Raw genomic sequence first — 24,382 nt, forward strand, 5'->3', positions numbered from 1 at the left:
TAGTATAATCCATGATATACTTCCAATCTGGGAGACACCAGATTAACAACAAGTTGACCTGGCCAATGTTATTGCTTTTTCAAAATTTAATGTTGCTGTTCGGTGTTGATATCAATCTACTGTCCACCCCCAGTTGCCCTGAGAAGATGAGCCACCTCATTGTTTGGCCGTTTTGGTTAATAGTTAAGATTCAACCTGGCCAACCTGTGACTGGGATTAGGTATGTGTTGTATTGGGTAAATTTGGCAAGTTTCCTAACAAAGAACAGCACAGGAAACAGGCCCCTCAGCCCTCCAAGCCTGTACCGCTCATTGGTCTAACTGGACCCTTCGTTTGTATCCCTCCATTCCCAGTCTGCTCATGTGAGTATCCAGGGAAGTCTTAAACAATTCCAGCGTGTCCGCCTCCACCATCCTACTTGGCAGCGCATTCCAGGCCCCCACCACCCTCTGTGTAAAAAACGTCCCTCTGAGATCTGAGTTATACCTTGCGCCTCTCACCTTGAGCCTGTGACCCCTCATGATCGTCACCTCTGGCCTGGGAAAAAGCTTCCCACTGTTCACCCTATCTATACCCTTCATAATGTTGTACACCTCTATTAGGTCTCCCCTCATTCTCATAACCTAGAGGACATTAAGTTTCTTCTGCCTTCAGGATTACTGAGACTGGCAGCAAGGGTTTATTTACAGTTTCTTTCTTAAGATTGAATTCAAATTCTCAAACTGATGGCACGGTAGCACAGTGGGTTAGCACTGCTGCTTCACAGCTCCAGGGATCTGTGTTCGATTCCCGGCTCGGGTCACTGTCTGTGTGGAGTTTGCACATTCTCCTCGTGTCTGCGTGGGTTTCCTCTGGGCGCTCCGGTTTCCTCCCACAGTCCAAAGATGTGCAGGTTAGGTTAATTGGCCGTGCTAAATTGGCCCTTAGTGTTGCAGGATGCATAGGTTAGAGGGATTAGCGGGTAAATATGTAGGGATATGGGGATAGGGGCTCGGTGAGATTGTGGTCAGTGCAGACTCGATGGGTCGAATGGTCTCTTTCTGCAATGTGGGGTTTCTATGATTCTATGAAACTGTCTTGGTGCCTTTATTCTCAGGATTATCAGGCCAGGTCTCTAGGTTACCAATAATCTCTACTCCACCATACCATTGCTCATTGTAAAAATCTTTTCCTCCCCCGTTGGCAATCCCTCGGAATCAAGCATGACTTGCTTCCACTCTGGTTTGATGGGTTCTGAGATGGCTGATATGTCCCAGGGACAAAAAAGTTGAGCTCCGGAGGTTGAGGTGTGGTGTTATAGTGAGGACAATCCTGCCGTGTCAGGATTCAAGCACAGGTCTCCTGAATATTCCAAAAGGAAAAAAAAAGTGCTGGAAAAGCTCAGCAGGTCTGACAACATCTGGAAAAAAAAGGTCTGGGAAAAAAAAGGTCTGGAAAAAATGCTGGAAAATCTCAGCAGGTCTGGCAACATCTAGAAAAAAATGGTCTGGAAAAAATGCTGGAAAATCTCAGCAGGTCTGACAGCATCTAGAAAAAAATGGTCTGGAAAAAGTGCTGGAAAATCTCAGCAGGTCTGGCAACATCTGGAAAAAAATGGTCTGAAAAAAGGTCTGGCAAAAAAAAGGTCTGGAAAAAAATGCTGAAAAACCTCAGCAGGTCCGGCAACATCTGGAAAAAATAGTCTGGGAAAAAAGGTCTGGAAAAAATTGCTGGAAAATCTCAGCAGGTCTGGCAACATCTGGAAAAAATGGTCTGAAAAAAAGATCTGGAAAAAAGGTCTGGAAAAAAATGCTGGAAAATCTCAGCAGGTCTGGCAACATCTGGAAAAAAATGGTCTGAAAAAAGGTCTGGAAAAAAACATGTGGAAAAAAGGTCTGGAAAAAATGCTGGAAAATCTCAGCAGGTCTGGCAACATCTGGAAAAAAATGGTCTGGAAAAAAAAGGTCTGGAAAAAATGCTGGAAATTCTCAGCACGTCTGGCAACATCTGTAAGGAGAGAAAAGAGCTAACATTTCCAGTCTTGATGAGCCTTTGCAAAGGGTCATCTGGACTTGAAACCATCAGCTCTTTTCTCTCCTTACAGATGTTGCCAGACCCGCTGAGGTTTTTCCAACATTTTCTCTTATGGCTTCAGATTCCAGCATCCGCAATAATTTGCTTTTATCCCTGGAACGTTCGCTGAGTTTCTAGATTAATAGTGACAATATCATGAAGCCATCACATCCCCCTGAGATCAAAAGAGGCCAAGTATGTTGCTTGGTGCTGTTCCTTGCACTATCTTGAAGTTCCCATGCCATTAGACCATGCAGATTGGCAGAAATTGCAGAAGGAGTTTTGGGAGGAGGCGGTTGAGGAGGTTCGATGCGAGGACAGCTGGATTTGTCTCTTCTTGAATATAGTCATAGTCACAGCATCCCGAAGTGCACCCCCCCCAACATTCAGCCCCCTTTCCAGCTGACTGGTTCTGCAGCCACGCCAGGATTATAACTCCTGCCTTGTAAAAAAAATAAGAGAAGGAAGTAAAGCATCAAACTGTCTGTGACCTTAATCCAATTAAGTCAAATCTTGTTTGGTCAGGCTGAGTGCTGGCTGAGGTTGTTTACACTGGGTGGATTTCCTTTCTCTCTGGTTTCGCCACTGCAGGAAGTATTTCAAAGTAGGTCAGCTTTAATTAATTGAGAATTGTATCTTTTCACAATCTGTCTGCGAGCTGGAACATTACAGAGTGTATAATAAAAACCCAAAGTTCTCCGGTTTCCAGCATCACTATGATAAGAGTTTGTGAGCCTTCGTGAGATTTCCTCGTCACACTTTCATCAAACAGAGACTCCCTTTAAGACGCAGAAATGCCGCTGTCCAAATGTGGAGTGCTACTAGCTAGAAACATCGATAACAAGCTAACTGACCAAACTGACTTTCAGAACTCTGATTCTATGGAATTCACAGCACGAAGGAGTATATTTGGCTCGTCACATTCAGGGTTGGATCTCAGACAATGATGAGACAGAGTACAGGAAAGAGATAGAGAGTCTGGTGAACCAGTGCAACAACAATAATCCCTCCCTCAATGTCAACAAATCATCGGGTACATAGTACAAGGCATGACCCCTGTCCACATTAATGGGGGTGAAGTAGAAATGGTCGAGAGCTTCAAGTTTCCAGGTGTACAGATTACCAACAATCTTTCTTGGAATCTCCACAATGATGCTATAGTTAAGAAAACCCGCCAACGCCTCTACTTTTTCAGGAGGTTAAGGAAATTTGGCAAGTCCTCTACAACTCTTACCAATTCTTACTGATGCACCATAGAAAGCATCCTTTCCAATTGTATCTCAGCTTGGTATGGCTCGCCAAGACCGCAAGACATTACAACGGGTCATAAATGAAGCCCAAACCAGCCTACAATCCATTGACTCTGTCTACACTTCCCCCAGCCTACAATCCATTGACTCTGTCTACACTTCCCCCAGCCTACAATCCATTGACTCTGTCTACACTTCCCCCAGCCTACAATCCATTGACTCTGTCTACCCTTCCCCCGCCTCGGCAAAGCAGCCAGCATAATCAAAAACCCAACACACCCCAGACACTCTCTCTTCCACCTTCTTCCATCGAGGAAAAAGATACAAAGTTCTGAGGTCATGTATTAACTAACTCAAGAACAGCTTCTTCCCCACTGCCACCAGACTTTTGAATGGACCTACCTTATATTAAGTTGATCTTTCTCTGCACCCCAGCTATGACTGTAACACTACATTCTGTATGCTCTCCTTTCCTTCTCTATGAATGGTATGCTTTGTCTGTATCACACGCAAGAAACAATACTTTTCACTGTATACTAATACATGTGACAGTAATAAGTCAAATCAAATCATCTTTACTCTATGTAGAGCAATCCAAAACCAATCGCATTCTCCTGGTAACCCTGCAAGTTTATTTTCTTCAGTCACGCATCCAATATCCCTTTGTCTATTATCTGTTCTTATCAATTTAATATTTGATATGTCCACGATCTGGGGGCCAATAAAATTGATTATTGGGACAGTGAAGTGAAACAGGGGTTTTCTCGTTCCATTCTAAGCATCAGCCTGGTCTTCTGGTGAGCAGAACAGGAACACGGTGGTTGGCACGGCTACCTCACGGTGCCCAGGACCTGGGTTTGATTCCTGGCTTGGGTCACTGTCTGTGTGGAGTTTGTACATTCTCCCTGTGCCTGTGTGGGTTTCTTCCAGTTTCCTCCCACAGCCTGAAAGATGTGGTGGTTAGGGTGCATTGGCCATGCTAAATTCTCCCTCAATGTACCCGAACAGGCGCCCGAGTGTGGCGACTAGAGGAGTTTCATAGTAACTTCATTGCAGTGTTAACATAAGCCTACTTGCGACACTAATGAATAAATTTTTTGAAACCATTTGTCTCTGCTCTGTCATCATCTTCAAAACATTTTCAGTCACTGCATGATCCAAGTTTTTCCCTTTTATCTCTTCTCCAGAACTTTAATTTTGTGTTCCCTCGCAATTGTATCATGGGAACAGTTTCTCCTTGTCCACACGATCTGAACCTCCTGTAATATTATCCACCTCTGTCGGATCGTACTGCAATTTATTTCGTTCCAAGGAGAACAACTCCAGCTTTGACAACCTAACTTTGCACCAAAATGCCTTGAACCAGGTAAATCTCTTCTGGTAAATCTCTTCCAACCCTGTCAAGGATCCTTCCGAAAGTGCGGTGACTCAAAATTGGAGGTAACATTCGGGTCCAGGAGTCAGCTGTAACGGATCAGTGCATTATTGCACAAAATAAAGTGAAGCAAAAACCACAAACCTGTGGCGAACACAGACAGGTCCCAACCGGGAGGATACAACAATGGACCCGCTCAGGGGCTTGCTTTATACAGGGCTCATTATACGGGATCCATCTGGTGAGTTAATTACTAATTCCCAAGTAACCTATATCTGGGAGGTCAATCAGTGAGTCCCTGTGCAAGTCCTGGGGGTTATCACAATTATATTAACCATCTTGCCAAACGTAAGCAGAGACAAATAGTTTTTAAAAGTTTATGTTGGGCAAGGTAGCACTGCTGCTTCACAGCTCCAGGGACCTGGGTTCGATTCCCGGCTCGGGTCACTGTCTGTGTGGAGTTTGCACATTCTCCTCGTGTCTGCGTGGGTTTCCTCTGGGTAGTCTGGTTTCCTCCCACAGCCCAGAGATGTGCGGGTTAGGTTGATTGGCCGTGCTAAGAAATTGCCCCTTAGTGTCCAGGGATACGTAGGTTAGAGAGATTAGTGGGTATAATATGTAGGGATATGGGGGTAGGGCCTGGGTGGGATTGTGGTCGGTGCAGACTCGATGGGCCGAAGGGCCTCTTTCTGCCCTGTAGGGATTCTAATTCTAAAAACTAAGGCACTAAGTCTAAGTACTAATTGAGTGTCGCTGGTCTATTGGTGACTTTTCTGTCATTTCATTACAACATTCCACTGAACATTTGGAAATGTAAGCTAAACTAACCTGTTTAACTGGTTGGATTGCAGAACTCATTGCCTTGGGAAGAACTTCAGCTCTTTCTGTCTTTTAATCAAGTGCTCTAACTCAATATTCTGGAAAGGAGTGGATCAATAAAATTACTTGGAAATTTCTCCGGTCATTCTAACACCCAAACTCTGTCCCTGATTTGAATCTATTCAAGTGCGTGTTACATTAAGAACACAGGGGGACTGGCCAGAACTACACATTGTACATTGAAATGCTCATTTTAATTTCAGTTATTCCCAAAACTAAGCATAATTATAAAGTCAGAGAGGTTTACAGCATGGAAACATGTCCTTTGGCCCCACTTGTCCATACTGCCCTTTTTTTTAAACCCCTAAGCTAATCCCAATTGCCCACATTTGGCCCATATCCTTCTATGCCCATCGTACCCACGTAACTATTTAAATGTTTTTTAAGAGATAAAATTGTACCTGCCTCTACTACTACCTCTGGCAGTTTGTTCCAGACACTCACCAGTCTCTGTGTGAAAAAATTGGCCCTCTGGACCCTTTCGTATCTCTCCCCTCTCATCTTAAACCTATGCCCTCTAGTTTTAGACTCCCCTACTTTTGGAAAACAATATTGCCTATCTACCTTGTTTATGCCCCTCATTATTTTATAGACCTCTACAAGATCACCCCTCAGCCTCCTACGCTCCAGAGAAAAAAGTCCCAGTCTATCCAGTCTCTCCTTATAACTCAATTCATCAAGTCCCAGTAACATCCTAGGAAATCTTTTCCGCACTCTCTCTAGTTTAATAATACCCTTTCTTCAATAGGGTGACCAGAATTGCACACAGTATTCCAAGTGTGGCCTTACCAATGTCTTGTACAACTTCAACAAGACGTCCCAACCCCTGTATTCAATGTTCTGACTGATGAAACCAAGCATTTGAATGCCTTCTTCACCACTCTGTCCAGCTGTGACTCCACTTTCAAGAAGCTATGAACATGTACCCCTAGATCTCTTTGTTCTATAACTCTCCCCTACGCCCTATCATTAACTGAGTAAGTCCTGCCCTGGTTCAATCGACCAAAATGCATCACCTCGCATTTGTCTAAATTAAATTCCATCGGCCATTCGTCAGCCCACTGGCCCAATTGATCAAGATCTCGCTGCAATTGGAAATAACTTTCTTCACTGTCCACCATGCCACCAAACTTACTAACCATGCCCCCTATATTCTCATCCAAATCATTAATATAAATGACAAATAACAGTGGGCCCAGCACTGATCCCTGAGGCACACCGCTGGTCACAGGCCTCCAGTTCGAAAAACAACCCTCTACAACAACCCTCTGGCTTATGTCAAGAAGCCAATTTTGTATCCATTTAGATATCTCACCCTGGATCCCGTGAGATTTAACTTTATGCAACAACCTACCATGCGGTACCTTGTCAAAGGCCTTGCTAAAGTCCAAATAGACAACACCAACTGCACTGTCCTCATCTACCTTCTTAGTTACCCCTTCAAAGAACTCAATTAAATTTGAGAGACATGATTATCCACTCACAAAACCATGCTGACTGTCCCTAATCAGTCCTTGCCTCTCTAAATGCCTATAGATCCTGTCTCTCAAAATACCAATTTACCCGCCACAGACGTGAGGCTCGCTGGCCTGTAGTTCCCAGGCTTTTCACTGCAGTCCTTATTAAACAAAGGCACGACATTTGCCACTCTCCAATCTTCACCCGTGACTATCAATGATTCAAGTATCTCGGCTAGGGGACCCACAATTTCCTCCCTAGCCTCCCACAATATTTGGAATATGCCTCATCAAGTTCCGGGGATTTATCTACCTCGATGCGCTTTAAGACTTCCAGCAACTCCTTCTCTGTAATATGTCCACTGCTCAAGACATCAATATTTAATTCCCTAAATTCCCTAACATCCAAGTTTTTCTCAACAGTAAATACTGATGAGAAATATTTATTTAGGATCTCATGTTTGATCAACATGAAAGCATTTTAATTTCAATTATTCTCACTGATCAGAAATATTGTCCCTGATGGATTTAGGTTGACGGAATATGATTTCTTGCAAAGTATCATTCGTAAAAAAAAATTGTTTTTCTGAAGAAACAGCAGTAAATGGCCAATCCCAACAGTGCAGACGGAGGCCATTTGGCCCATCATCTAGTCTGTACCAACAACAATCCCACCCACACCCTATCCCTGTATTTACCCCACACATTTACCCTACTAATCCGCCTGACACTAATGGTCAATTTAGCATGGCCAATCCACCTGATGTGGAGATGCCGGCGTTGGACTGGCGTAAACACAGTAAAAAGTCTGACAACACCAGGTTTCAGTCCAACCGATTTATTTGATCGTAAATTCACTAGCTTTCAGGTTTGCCCCTTCGTCAGGTGAATGGAGAGTTCTGGCCTCGGACAGAGCATATAAAGCACAGACAGTTTACAGATTACTGATTAGAATACACCTAACCTGCTGTTCAAGTCTTAAAGTGGCTGACAATGTGTGCGGAAGGAGCACTGATTACAGGTTAAAGAGATGTGTATTGTCTCCAGACAGGACAGTGAGGGAGGTTTTGCAAACCCAGGCAAGTCACGGGGGTTACAGATAGTGCGACATGAACCCAAGATCCCTGTTGAGACCGTCCTCATGTCCTCACGTCCACCTGACCCAGACATCTTTGGACCATGGGAACAAACTCACGCAGACACGGGGAGAATGTGCACACTTCTTGCAGACAAATGACCCACGGCCGGGATTGAACGCGGGGCGCTGGCACTATGAGGCTGCAGCGCTAACCACTGTGCCACCGTGCCACCAGGCCAAGCATCTCATTAACTCAGTTTGCTCTCAAAATAGTAAGATAGAGAAATCCCCCAGTGCAGGACGGCACTATCCACATTTCCCACCTCCTGTACAATCGCGCCAGTGTTTCAGATAGGGAGGTGGGTACAAAAAAGATGTTGGTACCTATTCCACTTTGGAATTTCAAATGGGAAAATGCAGGGCTGGGTGAGTATGTTGGATTTGTGTGGTTCTGTGAAGATCAGAGTTGAACACACCAGTACCTGTTCAGCGAGGTACAAAGTATATGGATTTCAAAAATTCAAGTTTCCTATAAATACGCAATGAAATTGGGACAAATGAGGGCTCGGGAGAAAATGCATTTAACAAGAATTATCTTTGCGGTAAGGAAGAGATGGAGATTTCTCTTAATCTGAACATGACTTAATGTAACTTTCTTTGTAATTAATTCTGATTTTCTTTGTACCGTGATATATCAAGTGACAGAGAGGGGAATGGCTTGATAACTGTATGTCATGCTGGCTTAGATAATTTACATATTAGGTGTTGGAGGTTGAGATTCAGCACAAAGTAGAAAGAATGCACAGCACAAGAACAGGCCCTTCGGCCCACTAAACCTGTGCCAACACATGACGCCTTTCTAAACTAAAGACCTTTTGCCTCTATGTGGTCCGTACCCCTGCCCTTTCATGCCTCTTAAACATTGCTATTCTATCTGCTTCTACCACCTCCTCTGGCAGCGCCTTCCAGGCACTTACCACACTTACCGAATCTGGGTTGGCACTGCTGCTTCACCGCTCCAGGGACCCGGGTTCGATTCCCGGCTCTGTGTGGAGTTTGCACATTCTCCCCGTGTCTGCGTGGGTTTCCTCCGGGTGCTCCGGTTTCCTCCCACAGTCCAAAGATGTGAGGGTTAAGTTGATTGGCCGTGCTAGAAATTGCCCCTTAGTGTCCAGGGATGTGTAGGTTAGAGGGATTAGTGGGTATAATATGTAGAGATATGGGGATTGGCCTTGTGTTCGGTGCAGACTCGATGGGCCGAAGGGCTTCTTTCTGCACTGTAGAGTTCTATGATTCCCCCATGCTCTTCATGTATTTGTTGAGTTGCCTCTTAAATGCTTGTACGTAAGGGGCAACTTGACGAATATGTGAAAATGCCGCTATCATACCAGCTCGCACCACCTCCCCAATAGCACGTTCCAGACATTCACATCCTCTGTGTAAAACTCTTGCCTCGCACATCTCCTCTAAACGTTTCCCCATGCACCTTAAACCTACGTCCCCTAGTACTTGACTTTTCTACCCTAGGAAAGAGCATCTGACTATCCACTCTGTCCGTGCCCCTTATAACCTTGTAAACCTCCATCAGGTCATCTCTCAACCTCTGTCATTCGGTTTATCAAACCTCTCCTCATAGTTAATACCCTCCAGACCAGGCAACATCCTGGTAAACCTCTTCTGTCCCCTCTCCAAAGCATCCACATCCTCCTGGTAGTGTGGTGACCAGAATTGTACACAATATTCTAAATAAGGCCTCACTAAGGTTCTGTACAGGTGCAGCATGACCTGGCAATGCTTGGCCAATGAAGGCAAGCATGCCGTATGCCTTCTTGACTACATTATCCACCTGTGATGCTATTTTTAGTGTTCGGTGGACGTGTACGCCCAGATCCCTCTGCCTGTCAATACTCCTATAGGTTCTACCATTCCTACATGCATTGGACCTTCCAAAATGCATTATCTCACACTTGCCCGGATTAAACTCCACCTGTCTTTTCTCTGCCCAAGTCTCCAACTGGTCCACATATTGCTGTAACCTCTGAGAATCCTCTTCACTGTCCGCAACTCCACCAATTTTTGTGTCGTCTGCGAATTTACTAATCAGACCAGTTATATTTTCCTCCAAATCATTTATATATACTGCAAACAAACAACAGAGGTCCCAGAACTCTGGTCCCTACGGAACCACTAGTCAGAGCCTCCCATTCAGAAAAGCCCCCCCTCTGTCTTCGATGGCCAAACCAGTTCTGTATCCATCTTGTCAGCTCTCCTCTGATCCCGTGTGACTTCACCTTTTGTACCAGTCTACCATGAGGTACCTTGTCAAAGGCTTTACTGAAGTCCATGTAAACAACATCCACTGCCTTTCCCTCATCTATCATCTTCCTCGAACAACTCGATCAAATTAGAGAGGCATGACCTCCCCTTCACAAAACTGTCATAAGTCCACTTTTCAGATGTGAGAAATCCTGTCCCTAAGAATCTTTCCCAATAATTTCCCTACCACTGACGTAAAGCTCACCAACCTACAATTTCCTGGATTATCCCTGCTGCCCTTCTTAAACAATGGAACAACATTGGCTATCCTCCACTCTTCTGGAATTTCACCAGTAGCCAATGAGGATACAAAGAAGTAAGGGCAGAAGGTTTGTTCTTGAGTTTAGATCGGGTATCATGATCAGTACGGGCTGTTTTACTGTTCTGTACTTTTCTTTGTTCTCTTTGTCCTATGCCCCCTAATAACTGAAATTTCTACCTTGGGAAAAAGACTCTGTCTATCCATGCCTCCCGTAATTTTGTTAAGACGCAAACCATTTTCTTGTATGACTGCCTTCATTTAAAAACCTTAATATTAAAAGGCTAGTATGAAAGTAAAACAATATCATAAGAACATAAGAAATAGGAGCAGGAGTAGGCCATCTAGCCCTTCGAGCCTGCCCCACCATTCAATAAGATCATGGCTGATCTGAAGTGGATCAGTTCCACTTTCCCGCTTTCTCCCCATAACCCTTAATTCCCTTGTCTATCAGAAACCTATCTACCCGTGACTTAAATATATTTAGCGAGGTAGCCTCCACCACTTCAACGGGCAGAGAATTCCAGAGATTCACCACCCTTTGAGTGAAGAAGTTCCTCCTCAACTCTGATCTAAACTGCACCCCCCTTATCTTGAGGCTGTACCCTCTAGTCCTGCTATCCTTTCTAAGCGGGAAGAATCTCTCTACCTCTACCTTATCCATCCCTTTCATTATCTTATACGTCTCTATAAGATCCCCCCTCATCCTTCTAAACTCTAACGAGTACAGACCCAGTCTATTTAGTCTCTCTTCATAGTCCAACCCCCTCATCTCCGGTATCAGCCTAGTGAACCTCCTCTGCACTCCCTCCAAGGCCAATATATCCTTGCGCAAGTGCGGCGACCAAAATTGCACACAGTACTCCAACTGCAGCCTCACCAGTGCCCTGTACAGTTGCAGCAAGACCTCCCTGCTTTTATATTCTATCCCCCTCGCTATAAAGGCCAACATCCCATTCGCCTTCTTGACCACCTGCTGCACCTGCAGACTGGGTTTTTGCGACTCGTGCACAAGGACCCCCAGGTCCCTCTGCACCGTCGCATGCTGCAGCTTTTCACCCTTTAAATAATACTCCCTCCAACTATTATTTCTGCCAAAGTGGATAACCTCACAGTTGCTAACATTGTATTCCATCTGCCAGGTCCTCGCCCACTCGCTCAGCCTATCTAGGTCCCTCTGCAGACTTTCCACACCAATATCGTATTGGTATTGAGAAAGGAATCATCTACCTTTGGGAATTATGCATGGTTTATAATATTGGACTTCATGCATAGCTCTGAAAATGTAGATTGATTTGGACATAGACATGCTTTGTTCTCTTTGTCCGATGCCCCCTAATAACTGAAATTTCTACCTTGGGAAAAAGACTCTGTCTATCCATGCCTCCCGTAATTTTGTTAAGACGCAAACCATTTTCTTGTATGACTGCCTTCATTTAAAAACCTTGTTTATCCTGATAATGTGCAATAATAAGGCGGGAACGATGAGCATTCAAGGTGTATTTAGTGAACCATTGGATCTGAAAGAGTAATTTTGAGGAAGAGTAAAGGAAAATACTAATTAAATCCTTTTTGACATTTGGGCATTATGTGTTTATATCACAAAAGCAGCAATGTACAGATCTCATTGTGAGGTTCCCAGAACCTTTAGCTGTTTCGGATCTCTAATTTTCAAAAAGAGGAACGCGAAGGGAAGAAAGAGGAAAATTCCAGAAGAGAAGGTCGGACACTCTCGAGGAACATCAGACCTTCAGTGGGTCTGCACCCAAATAGGATGGAAGCTATAGACTCTCGTTGCTCTAAAGCCAGCTGATACATCTGGTCATAGAGTCATACAGCACAGGAAAGGCTCTTCGGCCCATCGAGTCTGCACTGACAGTAACTACCACTAGAGGCGCACAAATCCCATTTTCCTGCACTTTTTAATTATTCATTTGTGGGACGCAGGCATCGCAGGCTGGCCAGTATTTATTGCCGATCCCTGGTTACCCTTGGAAGACCGTTGAAGACATTGCTGTGGATCTGGAGTCACATGTAGGCCAGACCGGGTAAGGATGGCAGATTTTCCTCCACTTGTCCCATATTTTTGAATGTTGTGATATTTCAAGTGCTCATCCAAGTTTTTTTTTAAAGATTATAAGGTTTCCGGCCTCCACTACCTCCCCAGGCAGTGCATTCCTGATTCCCACCACCCTCTGAATGATTCTACTTTTCTCAAATCCCCTCTGAATCTCCTGCGCCTCACCCTAAAACTGTGCCCCTTGTGACTGACCCCTCAACCAAGGGGAACAGCTGATCCCTACTCACTCTGTCCACACCCCTTATAACCTGTCACACCTCAATTATGTCCCCCCCTCAGCCTTCTCTGCTCTAAAGAAAGCAATCCAAGCCTATCCAGTATCTCTTTACAGTTCAAATGTTCCATCCCAGGCAACACCCTGGTGAATCTCTTGAGTACCCACTCTAGAACAATCACATCCTTCCTATAGTGAGATGACCAGAACTATAAGAACATAAGAAATCGGAGCAGGAGTAGGCCATCTAGCCCTTCGAGCCTGCCCCACCATTCAATAAGATCATGGCTGATCTGAAGTGGATCAGTTCCACTTTCCCGCTTTCTCCCCATAACCCTTAATCCCCTTGCCTATCAAAAACCTATCTACCCGTGACTTAAATATACTTAGCGAGGTAGCCTCCACCACTTCAACGGGCAGAGGATTCCAGAGATTCACCACCCTTTGAGTGAAGAAGTTCCTCCTCAACTCTGATCTAAACTGCCCCCCTTATCTTGAGGCTGTGCCCTCTAGTCCTGCTATCCTTTCTGAGCGGAAAGAACCTCTCCACCTCTACCCTATCCATTCCTTTCATCATCTTATACGTCTCAATAAGATCCCCCCCTCATCCTTCTAAACTCTAACGAGTACAGACCCAGTCTATTTAGTCTCTCTTCATAGTCCAACCCCCTCATCTCCGGTATCAGCCTAGTGAACCTCCTCTGCACTCCCTCCAAGGCCAATATATCCTTCCGCAAGTGCGGCGACCAAAACTGCACACAGTACTCCAGCTGTGGCCTAACAAATGCACTGCGCAACTCCAACACTACCTTCTTGCTATTGTACTCGTGAGGTGGTGAATTTAAAACTGAGATGCGGAGGAACTACTTCTCACAGAGGGGGGTGAATTTGTGGAACTCGTTGCCCCATTGCACGGCGGAATTTGAATCATTGAATGGTTACAAGAAGAAAATAGATATAAAAAAAAGGGAAAGAGGGGATGGGGAACAGGTGAGGGGATGGATTTGAGACCAGGGAGAGATCAGCCAGGATCTCACTGAATGGTGGAGCAGGTTCGAAGGGTTGAATTTGCCTCCTTCTGTTCCTCATTCCAAAGATCCTATATTCCTGTACTCCATGTCACGACTGATAAAAGCAAGTGTCCCATGTGCCTTCTTAACTATCTTATTCACCTGCTCTGCCGGTTTCTGGGTTCTGTGACTAACTGCCCCAAGATCCCTCTCTTCCTCAGTGTCCTCCCATTCATTAAATACTCGCTCGTCTTGTTTCTTCTTCCAAAGTGCATCACCTCGCACTTATCAGGATTAAGTACCATCTGTTACTGCCCTGCCCATCTAACCAGCCCATTTTCAGATCTTCCTGTAACCTACAACCACTGTTAACCACGCTGCCAATCTTGGGGTCATCTGCAAACTTGCTTAACATTCCCCCCGCATTTTTATCACACTGGAGTGGACCGTAAGTAGACATGCGGCCAACGGGATGTGGAAGCTATTGAGAGGGTGCAGAGGAGATTTACAAGGATGTTGCCTGGATTGGGAGGCATGCCTTATGAGGATAGGTTGAGGGAGCTGGGACTCTTCTCCCTGGAGAGACGAAGGTTGAGAGGCGACCTGATAGAGGTTTAAGAACATAGAACATAGAACACTACAGCACAAACAGGCCCTTCGGCCCACGAGTTGCGCCGATCACATCAACACCTACCAATCTATAGACCTATCTATAACCCCCAATCCCACTAAACCCCATATACTCATCCAGAAGTCTTTTAAAAGACCCCAGCGAGTTCGCCTCCACCACCACCGATGGCAGCCGATTCCATTCACTCACCACCCTCTGTGTGAAAAACTTACCCCTGACATCACTTCTGTACTTGCCTCCCCGCACCTTCAATCTGTGTCCTCTCGTAGCGACCATTTCAACCCGGGGAAATAGCCTCTGAGAATCCACCCTATCTATATAAAATGTTGAGAGGAATAGATAGGGTGGATTCTCGGAGGCTATTTCCCAGGGCTGAAATGGTCGCTACGAGAGGACACAGGTTTAAGGTGCTGGGGAGCAGGTACAGAGGAGATGTCAGGGGTAAGTTTTTCACTCAGAGGGTGGTGGGTGAGTGGAATCGGCTGCTGTCAGTGGAGGGGAACTCGCTGGGGTCTTTTAAGAGACTTCTGGATGAGTAGATGGGATTTAATGGGATTGGGAGTTATAGATAGGTATGGAAATGATCAGTGCAACTTGTGGGCCGAAGGGCCTGTTTGTGCTGTTAGTGTTCTATGTTCTTTATAAAGGCCTGTTCAGTTCCTAACAGGAACTGATCGAAAGAAATGGAAGTCACTCCGAACATTTGCACCAGTAAAATTGGACTAGCCTCATGACTTGAGCCTCAGAGGAGATGGGGATTTATATAGATGATCTGGAGGAGGGAACCGAGTGCAGGGTGTTGAAATTTGCTGATGACACCAAGATTGGGGGAAAGGCAAATTGTGCGGAGGGTGTGGAGAGTCTGCAGAAGGATCTAGATAGGCTGGGCGAATGGGCCAGGAAATGGCAAATGGAATTTAATGTTGGCAAGTGTGAGGTGGTCCACTTTGGTAGGAAGAATGGTAGGAAGGACTATTACTTACGTGGCGAAAAACTGCAGCAGGCGACGGTGCAGAGGGACCTCGGGGTCCTTGTGCATGAGTCGCAAAAACCCAGCTTGCAGGTGCAGCAGGTGGTCAGGAAGGCGAATGGGATGCTGGCCTTCATAGCGAGGGGGATTGAATATAAAAGTAGGGAGGTCTTGCTGCAGCTGTATAGGGCATTGGTGAGGCCGCAGCTGGAGTACTGTGTGCAGTTTTGGGCGCCGCACCTGCGCAAGGATATTTTGGCCCTGGAGGGAGTGCAGAGGAGGTTTACTAGGCTGATACCGGAGTTGAGGGGATTGAGCTATGAGGAGAGGCTGAATAAACTAGGCTTGTACTCGTTAGAGTTTAGAAGAATGAGGGGAGATCTCATTGAGACGTATAAGATGATGAATGGGATGGATAGGATAGAGGTGGAGAGGCTCTTCCTGCTCAGAAAGGACAGTAGGACTAGGGGGCACAGCCTCAAGATAAAGGGGAGGCGGTTTAGAACGGAGTTGAGGAGGAACTTCTTCACTCAAAGGGTGGTGAATCTCTGGAATTCTCTGCCCGTTGAAGTGGTGGAGGCTGCCTCGCTAAATATTTTTAAGAAGCGGGTTGATGGGTTCTTGATAAGAGAGGGGATTAAGGGTTATGGGGAGAGGGCGGGAAAGTGGAACTGAGCTACAACAGATCAGCCATGATCTTATTGAATGGCGGGGCAGGCTCGAAGGGCTAGATGGCCTACTCCTGCTCCTATTTCTTATGTTCTTATGTTGCTGCCTCCCGCAGAGCTAAAGATTCCAGAGGGTCATATTTAGAAGATCTTCCTGTCCTCGCACACTGCTAATCCGTAAGATCAGAGACCAGTTGTCTCTGGGGCAACAGTTATCCACCGCTGAGCAATAGGAAGGGTTTCCAGAGGTGCGGTGTCGCACCATTCCCCCAGACCCTTCTCCAGCACAGGGACCGTCATACTGGAGCGCATGCATTCGATCTGAAGCAGGGGGGCGAGGTGTCACAACCTGGTGAGAGCACCTCATACACCTGACCAGCTGCCAGAGGCCATGGCATCTGAGGGATGAACAGCTGGAGGAGTGAAGGAGGCCAGATGCATGCCAACCCCTAGGCCGATGATGGTCTCTGGAGTTGTACATGAGGCGACAGATTGCTGGAAGCTCAGGGTCCCTTTCGTCGAATTTACAGGAGGCCATTCAGCCCATTGAGTCTACACCGACCACAACCCCACCCAGGTTCTGACCCCACATATTTATCCTGCTAAACCCCCCCTGACGCTCAGGGGCAATTCATCGTGGCCAATCAACGTAACCCGCACATCTTTGGAGTATGGGAGGAAACCGGAGCACCCGGAGGAAACCCACACAGACTTGGGGAGAATGTGCAAACTCTACACAAACGATGACCCAAGCCGGGAATTGAACCCAGGTCCCTGGCATTCTGAGGTAGCAGTGCCAACCGCTGTGCCACCGTGCCCTAAAAGGTGAGATACTTGAGGAACTGATGGAGATTTGGGACGTGCGATGGATATGGGGTGTGGGGTTACTGGGATAGGGCAGGGTATAAGGCCTGGATAAGATGCTCCATCAGAGAGTCGGTACAGACTCGATGGGCTGAATGGTCTCTTCTGCAGTGTAGAGTATCTCTAATGATTGTTCCAGGGAACCAAATCCTGGTCTGGACAGTCCACTCAAGACATGAATGCAGCCATTACCCCCTCGTTTGTGTATGTGGCCAATTCCATCCAGAGGTTGGCGACTCACCTCAACAGTCAGATCTAGCTGAATGGTCAATGGGTGCCAAAGGTTCAGCCAGAACCATCGCCTTGTCCATGAGGGCTGTCCCACAGTGACAAGGTGAGATGTGGGTGAGGAGCTTGGATTCTCAAACAGCTCCTTGGCCATATCGGGTGACAGAGAGAGGTGAAGGAACGTCTTTGAGGAAGGAGGAACAGCTCAGGTTACCTCTTATGGAGTTCCCACTCTAGAGCTGTTTCCTCAGCCCCTCTGACAAAGACCCTCAGGGGGCTGGGGAATGAACCCGCACCATTACAGGCCACCCCCAGCTAGCTAGGACTCAGTCATCAAGAGGCTACCAGAGGATAGCCACCCCAGGCCACAGGGCAGCTGCCAGGGAGGTCTGAGCACCGCCTGGGAGCACCCATGAAAGAATTAAGAGAATGCAATAGATGCCTTCACAGGGTAATAGAAGATTAAAGTATTTTAACTGTGTCTGATGTTGATTGTAATAAATTTGTTTCTTTTTCCGCCTTTCCATTGGTTGTTGGAGGAACTCTGACTCGCCGCAAGGGTGAGGTCCCATGACACATGACATGCGTGGTCAATCTTTGGACCATCCAGAAGAGCGGGCACCTCCAGTTGAAGTGGTCCGAGCTGTGTAACAGTGGAGGGTGAGCCTTTATTTGGCTGATAGGATAATGTGGGATGACTCACCGGAATTGTGAATGTGTAACTGTGGAAATTAAGTTGGAATTCCAGCAACGGGCCAAATATTTAATTCACTTTCTTCTCATAAGAGCATAATAAGAAATAGGAGCAGGAGTCGGCCATCTAGCCCCTCGAGCCCGCCCCGCCAATCAATAAGATCATGGCTGATCTGAAGTGGATCAGTTCCGCTTTCCCGCTTTCTCCCCATAACCCTTAATTCCCTTGCCTACCAAAAACCTATCTACCCGTGACTTAAATATATTTAGTGAGGCAGCCTCCACCACTTCAACGGGCAGAGAATTCCAAAGATTCACCACCCTTTGAGTGAAGAAGTTCCTCCTCAACTCTGTTCTAAATTGACCCCCCCTTATCTTGAGGCTGTGCCCTCTAGTCCTGCTATCCTTTCTGAGCGGGAAGAACCTCTCTACCTCTACCCTATCCATCCCCTTCATTATCTTATACATCTCTATAAGATCCCCCCTCAGCCTTCTAAACTCCAACGAGTACAGACCCAGTCTATTTAGTCTCTCTTCATAGTCCAACCCCCTCATCTCCGGTATCAGCCTAGTGAACCTCCTCTGCACTCCCTCCAAGGCCAAAATATCCTTGCGCAAGTGCGGCAACCAAAACTGCACACAGTACTCCAGCTGCGGCCTCACCAGTACCCTGTACAGTTGCAGAATTCATAGAATTTATCCTCATAGAATCCCCACAGTGCAGAAGGAGGCGATTTAGCCCATTGAGTCTGCACTGACTACAATCCCACCCAGACCTTATTCCTGTAACACCCACTGACACCAGGGTCAATTTACCACGGCCAATCAACCTAACCCGCACATCTTTGGAATGTGTGGAGGAAACTGGAGCACCCGGAGGAAACCCACACAGACACGAGGAGAATGTGCAAGCTTCACACAGACAGCGACCCAAGGCAGGAATTGAACCAGGGTCCCTGGCGCTGTGGGGCAGCAGTGCTAACAACTGTGCCATTCTGCAAGCTTAAAGATGCTTGCTTCAAATAAAACACCAAGGAGTTGCTGGAACTATAGTGAACTTGTGAATCTATAGTTAATAGTAGTTAAAATATGCAGATGCTGGTAGGGAAAATTTAGCGCCAACAGTTGTGGAAATTTAAGTTATGACCAAATGACTCTGTCAAGTAATGGAAAATGTTTATTGGTAAACAAGGCCTTCGGTGAGACCGGTGGTTGTGTACTCAGGATAGGCGACTAATCTAACCTTGTGTCAGTTTCATAAACACTGCATTCCTGGCCTTGGCCACAGGATGAATCAAAGACAAGTTACCATGAAAAATAACAAGAATCAAGATATGGTGACTTGGTATGCTAATGAAGGACATGGTTTCCTATTGGATAAGAAAGGGCAAAAAGCTATGTTATGATTGGTGGACTATGTATGCAAATAAAGGATTAGAAAGTTGCTCATTTCCCATTTGTTGTAATTAATTATAGCTGCTAAGTATCTGTATGAATTGACAGAACACCATTGTGTCTGATCTCCTTGCTGGCAGGTAATTAAACTCTGGAGTGGCCGCACTTGGAGTATTGAGTACAGTTCTGGTCGCCGCATTATAAGAAAGATGTGGAGGCATTGGAAAGGGTACAGAGGAGGTTTACCAGGATGTCGCCTGGTATGGTGGGAAGGTCTTATGAGGAAAGGCTGAGGGACTTGAGGTTATTTTCATTGGAGAGAAGAAGGTTACAAGGTGACCTGATTGAGGCATACAAGATGATCAGAGGGTTAGATAGGGTGGACAGTGAGAGCCTTTTTCCTCAGATGGTGACGGCAAACATGAGGGGCTTTAAATTAAGGGGTGGTAATTATAGGACGGATGTCAGAGGTAGGTTCTTTACTCAGAGGGTAGTAAGGGCGTGGAATGCCCTGCCTGCAGCAGTTGTGGACTCGCCAACTTTAAGGGCGTTCAAATGGTCAGTGGACAGGCATATGGATAACATTGGAATAGTTTAGGTTCGAGGGTCATTAGATTGGTTCCACTGGTCGGCGCGACATTGAGGGCCGAAGGGCCTGTACTGCGCTGGAATGTTCTATGTTCTATTATGGATCCTCCAGGTGTGAGGTGGGATGGACTGCACACAAGGCTCCCATTGGCTAACCAGTAACCTTCATTAACAGGAACGGAATCCTGTGTGTGACACTGTCAGCAACCCCTGTTTGCACCGTACCCTGGGGAGGGGGACACTGTACCCGATACATGTGGGCACTCCCAGGTGCCACATCTTTTCACAACCCCCCCCCGTACGTCTTCAAGGGCTTATATCCTTGGCAACGAGGGAATATTGGACAAGTTGCTAACTCCAATGAGGAGAACCGGGATGGAAACAGAAAAGGTCTGCAAAACTAGCCATGCGGAGCCAAGCCCCCATCAGCAGATCCTAGGTCACCGAAAGATGACATTCAGCTTCCTGGTTCATCTCAGAATACCTCAACAAGGGTCTCCCAGATCACTAAGATAGAAACAAAATACTGCGGGATGCTATATTTGGATGACCAAACGACTCTGTCAAATAATGGAAAATGTTTATTGGTAAACAAGGCTTTCAGTGAGACCAGCGGTTGTGTACTGAGGATAGGCGACTAATCTAACCTTGTGTCAGTTTCATAAACACTGCATTCCTGGCCTTGGCCACAGGATGAATCAAAGACAAGTTACCATGAAAAATAACAAGAATCAAGATATGGTGACATATTACGCTAATGAAGGACATGGTTTCCTATTGGATAAGAAAGAGCAAAAAGCTATGTTATGATTGGTGGATTACATACGCAAATAAAATGCTGGAAAATATCCAGATTTGAAACGTTGGCTGTATTCTCTCTCCACAGATGCTGTCAGATCCGCTGAGGTTTTCCAGCATTTCCTGTTTTTATTTTCTGCCAGATTTACTATGGTCTGCATAACTCCAGGAGAGTCTAGCAGACGAGGGCAGAGTGGAGGGTGAGGTATCCTCTGTCAAGGAGGGTAAGAGGGATTGCAATGACCAGCTTCAACATCCAGCAAGAGAGGAGGGCACAATGACATGGCTTCAAGGAAGTCTCAAGAAGAGTCCATGTTGAGAGTTAACCCAAATAATGCATGGTGAGTACTCAAACCTTTTAAGCTTTAATAGAACTTAGTAGAACATACAACATAGAACATTACAGTGCAGTACAGGCCCTTCGGCCCTCGATGTTGCGCCGACCAGTGGAACCAATCTAATGACCCTCTAACCTAAACTATTCCAATGTTATCCATATGCCTATCCACTGACCATTTGAACGCCCTTAAAGTTGGCGAGTCCACAACTGCTGCAGGCAGGGCATTCCACGCCCTTACTACCCTCTGAGTAAAGAACCTACCTCTGACATCCGTCCTATAATTACCACCCCTTAATTTAAAGCCCCTCGTGTTTGCTGTCACCATCTGAGGAAAAAGGCTCTCACTGTCCACCCTATCTAACCCTCTGATCATCTTGTATGCCTCAATTAGGTCACCTCGTAACCTTCTTCTCTCTAACGAAAATAACCTCAAGTCCCTCAGCCTTTCCTCATAAGACCTTCCCACCATACCAGGCAACATCCTGGTAAACCTCCTCTGCACCCTTTCCAATGCCCCCACATCCTTCTTATAATGCGGTGACCAGAACTGTACGCAATACTCCAAGTGCGGCCGGTCCAGAGTTTTGTACAGTTGTAACATGATCTCACGGCCCTGAAGTTCAATCCCTCTACCAATAAAAGCTAACACACCGTACGCCTTCTTAACAACCTTATCAACCTGGGTGCCAACTTTCAGGGATCTATGCGCATGTACCCCGAGATCTCTCTGCTCGTCAACACTACCAAGAGTCTTTCCATTAGCCCAATACTCTGTAATCCTGTTACTCCTTCCAAAGTGAATCACCTCACACTTTTCCACACTAAACTCCAATGATGGCTGTCTCTGACTATCGGTCAATTCAGTCTGCATTGGCTGACTCCCCTGAAGATGGCTTTGATTAATACAATGATTTATGGTTGATTATACGATGCCGCGCAAGTTTCTAATGGGCCCCAGAATGCACCAGAAGCTTAAAAATTAATGGCCATTGTGCCAGTGCCAATGTGGCTCAGCACAATTGGAATTTAATCCTGATAAATGCAAGGTGATGCATTTTGGAAGGAATAATGCAGGGAGGAGTTATATGATAAAAGGTAGATCAATTAAGAGTATAGAAATGCAGAGGGACCTGGGAGTGCAAGTGCACAAGTCTCTGAAGATGGCAACCCAGGTGGGGAAGGTTGTGAAGAAAGCTTACGGAATGCTAGCCTTTATAGGAAGGGGTACAGAGTATAAGAGCTGCCGTCTAATGCTTCAGTTGTACAGAATGTTGGTTAGACCGCATTTGGAGTACTGCGTCCAGTTCTGGTCACCTTACTACCGGAAGGACGTGGAGACCCTGGAGAGAGTGTAGAGGAGGTTTACCAGGATGCTGCCTGGTATGGAAGGACTGGGTTATGAGGAAAGATTGGGTAAATTGGGGCTGTTTTCCTTAGAAAGACAGAGATTAAGGGGGGATCTGATAGAGGTGTATAAAATAATGTAGGGTATAGATAAACAGTGGCAGGCTTTTTCTGAGATTGGAGACAAATATCACGAGGGGTCACAAGCTAAGGGTGAGGGGGGAGAAGTATAATTTGGATACTAGAGGGAGGTTTTTCACACAGAGGGTCGTGGGGGTATGGAATGCACTACCAAGTAAGGTGGTGGAGGCAGGCATGCTGGACTTGTTTAAGGTTTACTTAGATAGGCACATGAGTGAAACAGGGATGGAGGGTTATAGGAGACGGTTTTAAAAAGGGTCAGAGCCTCGGGACGTTACTGGAAATGTAATACTACATGTTAATGTTTTGTCTCTTTTAATCCGCAGGTGTGTTGGTCCACCTTGTTGTCTAACGAGGGGCATGCACACGGTGGGTCGTGCGTGGGCTGCTCTTGGATGTTTTGAGAGTGGCCTAGTACTTCACGTCGTTGTGTATGCTTATAACTGGACCAGCAGATGGGCACCACGACAGCTCAGTGACTATCACTGCTAGCTGTGCAGATACATGGACTTGGGCCTGTGTCTGTGGGAGTTTGCGCATTCTCCCCATGCTTGCATGGGTTTCCTCCGGGTGCTCCGGTTTCCTCCCACACCCCAAAGATGTGCTCTTAGGCTGATTGGTGTAACAAATTGTCCCTAAACTACTCTCCCCTGAATCTGGTTTCCAATGGGGGTACCGTACGCATACACACGGGTCAAGGTAGGTGTAGGGAAATACTTTGTTAAGATGGCGGCGTGGGCTCGTTGGGCCGAAGGGCCTGTTTCCCGAGCTGGGTTGTTCTTTGTTCAACCATCTTTGATCTGATTTGATTTGATTTATTATTGTCTCATGTATTAACACACAGTGAAAAGTATTGTCTCTCATGCTATACAGACAAAGCATACCATTCATAAAGAAGGAAAAGAGAAAGTGCAGAATGTAGTGTTACAGTCATAGCCAATTATTTGCATGGACCTTTTCCTTGATGTACACAGTGGTTAGCAGTGCTGCCTCATGGTGCCAGGGAACCGGGTTCAATTCTAGCCTTGAGTGACTGTGTGGAGTTTGCACATTCTCCCTGTTTCTGCGTGGGTTTCCTCCGGGTGTCCCGGTTTCCTCCTACGCTCCTAAGATGTGCAGTTTAGCAGGATTGGCCATGCTAAATTGCCCCTTAATCTTAGAAATCATAGAACCCTACAGGGCAGAAAGAGGCCCTTCGGCCCATCGAGTCTGCACCGAACACAATCCCACCCAGGCCCTACCCCCATATCCCTACATATTATACCCACTAATCCCTCTAACCTACGCATCCCTGGACACTAAGGGACAATTTCTTAGCACGGCCAATCAACCTAACCCGCACATCTTTGGACTGTGGGAGGAAACCGGAGTACCCGGAGGAAACCCACGCAGACACTAGGAGAACGTGCAAACTCCACACTGACAGTGACCCGCGCTGGGAATCGAACCAAGGACCCTGGAGCTGTGAAGCAGCAGTGCTAACCACTGTGCTACCGTGCTGCCCATAATGTGCCAAGATGTGTGGAGTAGGGAGATGAGTGGGGTAAATATATGGGGTAAGGCCTGGTTAAGATTCTCTTTTGGAGACTCGATGCAGACTTGATGGGCCAAATCCTTGGAGGGATTCAATGGATTCTATGGAATTAAACCATTAACCTCTGGCCCTCCCAGCTTGCCTTTCCCCAAATTGCTACATGCTTTAGTGTCTCAACTTTTTGCTGTAAGTTCCACATCCCCAGTTATACATTTGGC

At 46.2% G+C, this 24,382-nt stretch overlaps 1 pseudogene; it reads left to right on the forward strand.

Annotated features, from left to right (window-relative positions):
- Nucleotides 1–3,959: 3,959 nt before the first annotated feature.
- On the forward strand, nucleotides 3,960–4,109 carry LOC145360837 (U2 spliceosomal RNA; annotated as a pseudogene).
- Nucleotides 4,110–24,382: the final 20,273 nt, after the last annotated feature.

Source organism: Carcharhinus amblyrhynchos, chromosome 32, assembly GCF_965287045.1.
Source record: "Carcharhinus amblyrhynchos chromosome 32, sCarAmb.v2.hapA, whole genome shotgun sequence".
NCBI classification, from domain to species: Eukaryota; Metazoa; Chordata; class Chondrichthyes; order Carcharhiniformes; family Carcharhinidae; genus Carcharhinus; species Carcharhinus amblyrhynchos.